Here is an 11,777-nt window from a genome sequence, read left to right on the forward strand (position 1 = left end):
AGTCAAATTCCAGAACTCCCAAGTCAAAGAGAAAAATACTAAAAGCTGCCAAAAACAAATAATAAAAGTACCATGCTTCTATAATCAGTATTACACAGGATCTGGCAAGCATCTATATTAAGGGCTCGTAGGGATTAGAATATGATATTCCAGAAGCAAAAATCTTGGTTTATAGCTGAGAATCAACTCCCAGCAAAACTGAATATCCTCTTTCAGGGGAAAAGATGGACTTTCATACTTTCCTATTGGAAACAACCAGAGCTGAACAGAAAGTTTGATCTCCAAGTATAGAACTCAGGTGAACCATAGAGGGAGTGAATGAGAAGGACTAAATATGAGGAGCTTAATGATATTGACTGTTTGTATTCCTGCATGGAAAGAAGATACTAATAACTCATATGAACCTTCTCATTCATGAGAGCAGTTAGAAGGAACATATATAAAAAAGGCACAGGAAGGAAGTGAATATAATGGTATAATATAGTATATTACCATAATATAGTAAAAAGGTGGAGTCAGTGCTTAAGGAAAGTACTGGAAGGAAGATAAAGGAGAGGAAGAAGGGGCTAAGATATTTCACATAGGAATCAAGAGGAAGTTTTTTCAATGGAGTGGAACAGGGGAAGGCAAGGGGGAATGAGTGAGCTTCATTCTCATCAGAAATGGCTCAGAGAGGAAATAACATACATATTTAATAGGGTATAGAAATCTACCTTACCCTAGAGAAAAATAAAAGGAAAGGGATGGGATAAGGGTGAATGGGAGGAGAGAAGGAGAGGGAAGATGGTGGAAGAGGGTACTCAGATACAACACACTTTTGAACAGGGAGAGGATGAAAGGAAAGAGAATGGAATATATGACAGTGGGGAGGTAGAGTAGAGGGAAATACAGCTAGTGATAGCAACCACGAGAAAAATATTGAAACAACTTCTCTGGTGGCTATGATAGGGAAAGTAACTCATCCTAGAGACAGAGCCATTGGAATCTGAACACAGACTGAAGTACACTTTCTTTTTCTTCCTCACTATTCTTGAGGTTTCTCATCTTTTTTTTTGTGGGGAGGGAGTTTTATGTATGATTACTCTAATAACAAGGTTATTATAGTAATATAAAAACATTTTTAAATTTTCAAAAGGTTTTGAGTTTTACAATTTTTTCTCTCAATCTTACTTCCCTCTCCCCACCCCTTACAGAAGGCAGTTTGCTACATCATAAAATAAAATTTTAAAAAAGTTCATCTTTTCCCCCTGAAAGGGGGTGCTCAGTTTTTCTTGGTAGTTGATTTTTGGTTGTAAACCAAGATCTTTTTTCCTTTCGTAGTATCATGTTCCAAACCTTATGAAGCCCTTAATGTAGATGCTGGCCAGATTCCTGTTAAATACTGACTATAGGAGCCATGGTACTTGAATTGTTTGTTTTCTGGCAGCTTTAGTATTTTCTCTTTGATTTGGGAGTTCTGGAATTTGGCTAGAATATTCCTGGAAGTTTTATTTTGGGATCGCTTTCAGGAGATGATTAGTGAATTCCTTCAATTTCTATTTTTACCTTCTGCTTCTAGCATCTCAGGGCTGTATTATTTCTTGAAAAATGAAGTCTAGACTATTTTCCTGACTTTCAGGTAGCCCAATAATTTTGAAATTATCTCTTCTGGATCTGTTTTTGAAGTCAGTTTGTTTTTCCAGTGAGATATTTTGAAATTTCTTCTAATTTTTGTTTGGTATAATTTTATTTCTTTCTGATTTCTCACTAAGTCATCAGCTTCCTTTAGTTCCATTCTGCATTTGAAGGAGTTATTTTCTTCAGAGAGCTTTTTTATCTCCTTTTCCAGGTACTCCTGATTCCAGGGCCAGTGCTTTATCCACTGTGCCACCTAGCCTCCCCTATCTCCTTTTCTAGTTGACCAATTCTGCTTTTAAAGGCATTCTTCTCCTCATTTGCCTTTTGTGTGCTTTTCCATTTGGCCTAAACTGGTTTTTAACATATTATTTTCTTAAGTGTTTTTTGTATTTCACCAAATTGAAGACTTGATTTTCATGATTTATCTGCATTGCTCTCATTTCTCCCATTTGTTCCTCACCTCCTTTAATTGCTTTTGAAAGTTTTTTGAGCTCATCCATAGTCTGGGCCCATTTTTATTTCTCTTGGAGGTTTTGGATTCAGAACTTTGATTTTGTCATCTTCTGAATCTTCCATGGGATCAAAGTCATTTTCCTATGATCAGATTCTTCTTTTTCTGTTGTTTGCTCATTTCCTCAGCCTATGACTGATTTACATACCTCCAAGGCTTTGGAGAGTTTTGGGGACAATCCACAGGGATCTTAATTCCTTCAAGGTCTTATGAGAGGCTCTCCTTGCCTGTGTTCAGGCCCTCTGCTCTGCTCCGGAGTTGTGAGGAGGGTCCCTGCTTGGCTATGGTGGTGTTGTGGGGGCCCAGACTGCAACCTGGATCTGAGTATAGGCAAGCAGCTGGGTCTTGCCCCAGGGAGAGCAGAGAGACCTCTGCAGTCTTCCCCAACCCCTTATACCATCTATTGGCTGAGAGCTCTGTACCTGCTCTGCTGACTCCCACTGCAGGTTCTCACCACAGGGTTGCACTGAGGTCAGAACTCTGCTCCACACTCACTCTGGTGTGGCAGAGTTCTCTCACCACCCCTTCCAGCTGTCCCCAATGATTCTGAGCCAAAAGGTCTGGAAACACCACCCCCTCTGCCACGGACCCAGGTATCCTGCCCGGCTGTGCTACACTCGGCTGCAGCTGTGCTGTGGCTCCTTCCAACCCCAGTCCCAGTGGAACAGACCTTTCCTGAGCAACTTCCAAGTTGTCTTGGAGTGGGAAATTGTATCACTCAGACTTTCTGTGGGTTCTGCCCCTCTAAATTTGGCTAGATTCATAATTTGATGGCTCTTGGAGTTTTTTAGGGAATGAGTTTCTGGGAATTCCTGCTCTCAGCCTGCCATCTTGGCTCTGCCCTATACAGTTTTTTAAAGATTGAAAATCATTTATATACTTGAGCCTTGTAATGATATATTACCATTCCCATTTACAAATATGGACACTGAGGGCAGAGATGATTTGACTGTCCCATGTCACATAGCTAAGAAGTGAGTCAAGTTGTGATTTGGCACTTCTCCATTACACCTTGCTTTCTTTTAAATGTCAGACATATTTAGTAGTTGGAGTATTAGAGTGTGGATGGGTTTCAAGTAAAGGTGATTGCCTGCTGGGTCATTTCACAGAGGCAACCTGCTCTACTAAGTACAGAATAAAAGACCCTGAGTAAAAAAGGTGGCATCTTATTGCACCTATAAAATAACTGAGCTGAAGTCTGAACTTCTAAATTTGGTGACCACCTCTGTAGAGGAATGGATACCTGGGCCAGTGTCAATGGAGTCCAGCCAGAATCATCCATGTAGAACTTTGTCTCTATGAACAAATGCTTCACAATTAGCCATTGGGCTGTCAGTTGCTTTCCCCACTTGCTTTTCTCCCTTTGTCATCCCCTTAATCAAGTATAATACTCAAATGCTAAAGCATAGTTCTGGGAGAAGAGGAGCAAGTTAACATGTTTTTCCATCATTCACTGTCCTAGAACCCTTAGGAAGCAATGAAAATGGGGGGGGGGAATCCTTTTGAATCATCTCAAGAGAAAGGAAATTTCCTATATAAAGAGAAAACTAGGAAATCATCAAGTTGCCATGCTGTCCCATCTCTCCTATGAGTTGATATTGCATGTGGGTTGCTCATACAGCCAATGGAAGACCCACTTTGAGGTATACTCCTGAGAAGCTGAAGTTGCTAAAGTATGGAACCATATTTAAGTCCAATTTTTTTTCACTAATACCACACTGTCTTTCTAGACCACCCGTGGTTTTTTTTTTTTACAAGGAAAACAGCCCTGACATCTTAGGTCCAGATGTAAAAATAGAAATTTAATGAATCTACCATTCATTTCTGAAAGAGATCCCAAAATGAAAACGCCCAGGTATATCATAGTTAAATTCCAGAGGGTCAAGGAGAAAATATTGCAAACAGCTAGAAACAATTCAGTTATCATGGAGCCACAGTCAGAATCACACAAGATTTAGCAGATTTCCATATTAAAGAACTGGAGGGCTTGGAATATGGCATTCCAGAAGTCAAAGGAGCTAGGATTACAACCAACTAACATACCCATGAAAACTGAGTATAATCAATCCTTCAAGGGAGAAAACAATGAACATTTAACAAAATAGAGAACTTTAAGCATGTCTGATAAAAAGGCCAGAAGCTAAATAGAAAATGTGACACTCAAGCACAAGACTGAAGGGAAGCATAATTAGCTAAATAGGAAAGAGAAATAAGAGACTCAATAAAGTTAAACTTCTTACATTGCTAATGGGAAGATAATACATGTCATTCCTAAGAATTAAAATTAGTCTACATAGACAAGAGGGCAATAGTAGTGCATCAATTCAGTTGGGATGACCTCAAAAAAGAAATGAAGAGGTAAGAAAGAAGGTTCCACTAGGAGATGGGGAAAAGGAAAAGATAGAATGGGGAAAATTATGTCACATAAAAGAGTTGTATAAGGAAGAACTTTTACAGTGGAGGGGAATATTGGGAGGAAGCAGTCAGTCTTATCAGAATTGGTTCAAAGAGGGAAGAGTATACACACACACACACACACCACACACACACACACACACACACACACATATATATATACATATATACATATATATATATATATATACATATATATATATATATATATATGTATATATATATATATATATATCCACACATGTACTCAGGTCTAGTTGGCATATTTTCTTGTTTTCATAGTAGATGGAAGAAGGACAAGAAGAAGGGAGAGAATTTTTTTTAATGTAATAAATACTTAGGCCAGCTAGGTAGCACAGTGGATAGAGCACTGGTCCTGAAGTCAGGAGTACCTGAGTTCAAATCCGGCCTCAGACACATCTAGCTGTGTGGCCTAGGGCAGGCCACTTAACCCCATTGCCTTGCAAAAAAAAAAAAGCTAAACTAAAAAAAAATATTTAAAAATAATTCTTACATGGGGGAAAAGACATTCTGTAAGAATTATTATTATTATTATTTTAGGTTTTTGCAAAGCAAATGGGGTTAAGTGGCTTGCCCAAGGCCACATAGCTAGGTAATTATTAAGTGTCTGAGGCCGGATTTGAACCCAGGTACTCCTGACTCCAGGGCCAGTGCTCTACCCACTGCGCGACCTAGCCACTCCAAGAATTATTTTTTAAATATTAAAGCATAATCACAACTCCCCAACTTTAATGAATATACAAAATAATTGATAATTTTAATTTATATTTAGAGAGAAATATTTAAAACAAGTATAACAAGTGATGAATTAAAAAATGTGACAGAAGTTCAAAGAAAAGAATTCTTGGAGAAATGAGAAGGATGGAGGAATGAGGAAAGCTTCATGGTACAGGTGTGACTTGAATCTTGAAGGGAATGACAGTATTTGGATCATTGGAGGAGGAGATTCTTGGTATAAGCAGGAGCATGAGCTAAGAAGGTAATTAGCTTGGTCTGTGTGGAGGGTAATAAAGAGATCAGTCCTGCTGGAACAGAGCCCACCCTATGGGAAGGAGGATGGACAGAAAGCTAGAAAGTTGAGCTGATGGCAAATTCTGAAGGATTTTTCTCAGTTGGTTGGGAGGTGTTGTCTGAGCAATACCTATATTCAACTTTTTCCCCCATTTTTTCTGATAATGAACAAAGCTTGATTTTGTTCAGAAGGCTTTCCCACATTCTATTCATTCAAAGGATTTTTTTCCTAGCATGGATTCCTTGATGATGAAGAAAGCTGGCATTTCCACTGGAAAACTTTCCCACATTTCTTATACTCATAGTATTTCTCCGCAATATGAATTTTCTGGTGCATGATGAAGGTTATTTTCTGATTGAAGGGTCTTTCACACATTCCTTACATTGGTAGGGTTTCCTCCTTAGTGTGGATTCTCTGATGTTGAATCTAGGTTGTCTTTTGGTTCAAGGTTTTCCCACATTCTTTACATACATTAATTTTTCTCCTCAGTATGAAATTTCTGATGATAAAGAAAAGCAGTTTCTTTGGGGGTCGTCCTCCATTCCTTATGTTCATAGGATTTTTCTCCTAGGTGGAATCTGATGTCTAATTAAGACTGATTTAGTACTGGAGGTTTTTCCACACTCATTATGATTCAAGGGGTTTCACCTCAGTGTGGCATTCTCTCATCAAATATGATGAAATCAGACCTATACTATAATGATTTCTCACATTCTTTACATTGATATGGTTTCTTCTCAGAGTGAATTTTTTGGTGTCAAATAAGTTTTGAATTATAGATATAGGTTATCCCACATTCTTTACACCCAAAGGGCTTCCTACCACTCAAGAATCTTTTTTTTGCCAAATAAGATATGCTTTTTTCCCTAGTTTGAATTACCTGATGTAGCTCATATTTTCTTTTACATTGGAAAATTTCTCAACATCTTTTATATTTATAAGGTTTCTGTGCCTTCCCCTTTATAAGATAGAATATGATTCTCAAGTATTCCATAATTGATCCACTTTTTTTTTGTTTGTTTTTGCAGTGGGGTCAAGTGACTTGCTCAAGGTCACACAGCTAGGTAATTATTAAGTGTCTGAGGCCGAATTTGGGGTCCTCCTGATTCCAGGGCTAGTGCTCTATCCATTGCAACACCTAGCTGCCCCTTTTAATCCACTCTTGGAAATCTCTCTTGGAAAAAACTGAATGCATACTGACAGTAGCCTCCACAATTTGCAGTCCTAGGGGAGTTGGTCAGAGAACTGGGGCTAAATGATTTGTTCAGTGTTACCCTGTTGGGGGCGGGGGGAAGAGGCTTGGCGGTCGCTTAGCGGGGGAAACATAATCACCTTATAAGGGAATGTTACAGAACTCGGCCCCTCATTGAGTAAGAGTTTCATGGGAGGGAGGGACAGAGGGGATAAAAGTGTCTGCTGAGAGGTGGGGAGGGAGCGGGATGTGATCACAGAAGAATAAAGACTCATTATCCACCTCAGGCGCTCTGTCTGGTTCTTCCCCCATCAAAGAGTGGGGGCCGGAGGTACCCCCGAAGACTCATCACGCGTTGGACTGGTGAGTAAGAGGACGGACTAGCATAAAGAAGCCGGTGTTGTAAATAAAAACCCGGCAAGTGGCACCCGGGAACAGGGACCTGATTTTGCTAGGGAACGTCTGAATCCGCTGGTCGGATTCTCCAGACAGCCTCGGTCGTTTCCGACCGGGAGGAAGGAGAGGGCGTTTACTCTCAGATATTGCCTGAAGGACATATCCCTATTTTGTTGACTATGCTTCCTTTCTCTTCCCTTTCTCCTTCTGCTCTAATCACGCTCCTTGCCGTGCTGGCCTGTCTGATTGTGCCCTGCTGCCTACCTTCTCTTTTGCCGAACGGGAACTTTCCAGTTCTGCCACCTGTTAGGATTGCAGCCTCGGCTAGTAGACAGCATGGGGGGCCGGAATAGTATTCCCGCCTTTGAGCCGGAGGAAAAAGGGGTCGTTGCAGCGCAGCTTTATAAACTCTGCGCTAAGCATGGCTGTAAATTACCTATCAAGACGTGCCGTGCTTTTGTTGAGAAAATCTGGAACATCTGCCCTTGGGTGCAACATAGTGGGATCCAACCAGATAAATGGAAGGTGGTAGGGCAGCAGATGGCCTCCTATGATGACACCTGCCCGGGGAAAAACTGACCCCTGAGGATTTTACAGTGTATAAGATAGTGGATGCAGCCCTGCATCCCCAGAAGGTGACTTTGGCACGACCAATCAGCACCCAGGTGGGTAGCTCGTTGGTGGGATCGGATTCAGAGAGCTCAGAGGAAGAGGGAAGGGCCACCCCCTCCCCTGTATCCATGGGAGGAACTTAGAAGGAAACAATGGGGGAACAAGGGGCCCCCAGGGGAGAAGAAAATGCCGCATGCCCCTCCTTGCCGAGACAGAATGAAAAGGGGGAGGGCGATGAATGTGGCACACTTGGAGATTCAGGGCCGGAAGTTTCCGAGCGCGGGAAGGGAGGGGTGCAAACAGTGCTCAGGGGTGGCAGGAAGAGGAGCGTGGGTGGGTGGGACCGGGAGGCTGCTGACGAGGAGGGAGAAGTCCGCGCTGATTGGACAGCTGCCGCGCCCCAGACTTGGCGGCCCAGCCAGGAAACAGAGGCAAAAAATCCCCCGTGTTCCTTGTCCGCCCTTCAGAGATCCCCTCAAGGGCTCCGCCCATCCGGCCTACTTGCCACCAGTGCCTCCATAGCAATAGAGAAAGGGGAGGAGGTGGACTGGGATGACTGGGGCCTCTACCCGGTATTTACGGACCCCCTTACCGGAGCCCGAGACTACCGCCCTGTCCCTTTTAAGATGCTTAAGGAACTTAAGGAGGCCGTGACTAAATACGGCCCAAGCTCCCCTTATGTAAAAAGACTGATGCAAAACCTCTTTGCTACGCACCCTTGGACCCCTGCTGACTTTGAGGAAATTGCAGCCGCGTGCCTGGATGCCTTGAATGGCTATACCCCCGGACCACTAAGAGCATCATCCGGGACCGGTGGGAGGCCCTGGCCTTATTTTGCCTTCAGGCCTCAGAGCGATGCCAGCGTCTCTTTGGCCTCTTGCCTGTCCTCAACTTTACCCTCCCAGAGGAGGTGACCCACTCGCTAGTTGATAGATCTATCGCTTGGGCCACTGTCCTGACTTCCCTCTCTCAGACCAGACTCACGCCACCTCCCGTGGTTAGAGTGTTCGCTGAACTGCACCTTTCCCGCCCGCGCCCTCTAGTGTCCCCAGAACCAGTGACCGGCCCTAATGTCTTCACTGACGCTACCAGGTTGGGCCGTGCTGTGGTCCATGACCCTGCTAGACCCGCCACCTGGATTTTTGATACCCCCTTTGACTCCACTCAGAAGAATGAACTATATGCTATACTTCAGGCTTTCCGTCTCTACAGAGACACCCCTTTTAATCTTATTACTGACAGTATGTATTGTGCCATGCTAATCCCTCGTTTAGAAGATGCCTTCATTTCCTCGACTTCTTCCATTAGCCCACTCCTTATACAGCTACAGTCCTCCCTCCGTGATAGAAACCACCCCCTGTTTGTTCTTCACGTGCGCTCTCACGTTTCTTCCACCGGCCCCATATTCCAGGGCAATGCGGAGGCAGATAGGGCTCTCTTGTTAAACCTGTCCACACCTGCCCAGCTGGCACATGGTAAGTATCACTTGTCATCCAGGTCGCTCCGGCGCCTATACAGCATTCCCCGGAAGGAGGCTCGCCAAATTGTGCGCTCCTGCACTTCTTGTGCTCCCTTTAGACAAGCCCTCCCCGCAGAGGGGTCTAACCCACGTGGGGACGGCCCCAATGCTCTTTGGCAGATGGACATTACTCACCTGGGTCGTAAGTACATCCATGTCTCGGTGGACACCTTCTCCTCCTTCACCTTCGCCTCTCTACAGCCAGGAGAAGCGGTTAAACACGTCCTCTCACATCTATATGCCCAGATGGCTGTCTTAGGCGTCCCCTCGGCTATCAAAACCGATAATGGGCCCGCCTACACCTCGAGAGCCTTTGCTTCCTTTTGCAAAGAATTTTCCATTTCCCATTCCACCGGGATCCCTTACAATCCCACTGGCCAAGCTTTGGTAGAAAGAGCAAATCGCACACTCAAAACTACGCTCTTTAAACAGAAAGGGGGAGTTGGCAGGTCACTGACCCATTCAGACCTGTCTCAGGTACTATTTACCATGAATTTCCTACAAGTCAGGGATGACGGCACTACAGCCGCCCAGAGATTTTTCTCCCCAAAAGGACATGCTAAGAAAGAACCAACGCTCCTGCCCTCTCCCACCAAGGCCCTACCAGGCTCTAAAGTCATGTGGAGAGATGAAGAGGGAGGTTGGCATGGCCCTGTAACGGTAAAGAACAGAAGACAGGGCCACCTGTCATTTCATCCCGAGGATAAGATAGAAGAGCCAGAAAGATGGCTCCCTGTTTACAAGATAAGAGACCTTGATTAATGCCCAACCCTACGGGGTGAGAGGAATTTCTTCCTTTTTCAGGCCTTCTGATCGTCGTAGGGATCCTTGGAGGTGCTCCATCTGAAGGAAATCCGACATGGGGAATACTCCGAGTTATTCCCTCTCCCCTTCCGGTAGCACGGAACTCCCCGATCTACCCTCACCTGCTAGTGACCAATACATCGATGGGGCTCCCTCCTGCATATATGGACCCCGCTGAAGCACCGGTCCAGAACTCCTTCTGCTGGGACCTGAACAACTCCCTATGTTTCGACATCGGGGAAGAAAATCGGTCCTGGAACTTCAACTCCACAGGGCAGAACGATTTTAACTATAGCACTGCCCCGACTGACCCCTGCGTCGGCCTTTTCCCGCAGACGACTATCAGCCCAGCAGGGACAAAAAAGGGGACCCAGCTCCGAGGCCTTCTGGGTTGGCGACCCCTGGTGAATCAAACTCAACGGGACTTCACGATTCCTCGGTGGGGCCCCTCATGTGTGGCCACAGGGGAAGACATCGAGGATCCCATACCATGGAGGGATTGCCAGATGGCGGGAGGATACCCCCTTGAGGGTGAACAAGGACGCTGATTCTGGGAATCACCCTACTTGTTGTCTGTTTCTGCCGCCTAGCTAGGCGACAGAGGGGCTATATGCTTCTTACTCAGAAAGCCTTCATGGCCATGGAGACGGGGGAGGATCCCCAAGTCTGGCTAGCCGCCATGCATGACATGTGACACCTAGGGGTAAGACGAGGTAAACCCCAAGACGGGCAACCTCTCCTGACCCAGCCACCTAAGACAGGCCCTGAGGGTGTCGGGCGCCTAGGACGGGCAAGGTCCTGGGTTGAAGGAGATGACCTAAGACAGGGTTCCTCGCCCCCGGCTATCAGAGGCCAGTAGAAATGACACCGCTTAAGGCTAACCTCAGCACCGCTTAAGGTCACACCAAGTGATAACCTTGTAAAACAGAAAGGGGGAGATGTTGGGGGCGGGGGGAAGAGGCTTGGCGGTCGCTTAGCGGGGGAAACATAATCACCTTATAAGGGAATGTTACAGAACTCAGCCCCTCATTGAGTAAGAGTTCATGGGAGGGAGGACAGAGGGGATAAAAGTGTCTGCTGAGAGGTGGGGAGGGAGCGGGATGTGATCACAGAAGAATAAAGACTCATTATCCACCTCAGGCGCTCTGTCTGGTTCTTCCCCCATCAAAGAGTGGGGGCCGGAGGTACCCCGAAGACTCATCACGCGTTGGACTGGTGAGTAAGAGGACGGACTAGCATAAAGAAGCCAGTGTTGTAAATAAAAACCCGGCATTACCCCAGATAGGATGTGTCTTAAACCCAAGCTCCCAACTCTGGGACAAAGCCACTCTCTACATTATGGTGCTGCTTTTTGCTTCTCCCAGAACTATTCTGTCCCTTGTAACTATGCTGCCTCTTTCATTGAATGATGCTTAAAAATTTTCTTTATATATTTGAGAGACAAACACTGAACAGAATATACAAAGTTGTTTAGACAGTGTCACAGGAGGATCAAGATTGCAGATAGACAAGGATGGTTGAATAGTCTTAGAAATGGCAGAGATCCTATTGTTCTATTATAAACCAGGAGGGATGGGAATTCAGGGAAGCCTGGAAGAATTTGCATGAACTGATGCTGAGTGAGATGAGCAGAACCGGAAAACACTGTACACCCTAACAGCAACATGGGGGTGATGAT

Source organism: Macrotis lagotis, chromosome 8 (assembly GCF_037893015.1).
Source record: "Macrotis lagotis isolate mMagLag1 chromosome 8, bilby.v1.9.chrom.fasta, whole genome shotgun sequence".
Lineage (NCBI taxonomy): Eukaryota > Metazoa > Chordata > Mammalia > Peramelemorphia > Peramelidae > Macrotis > Macrotis lagotis.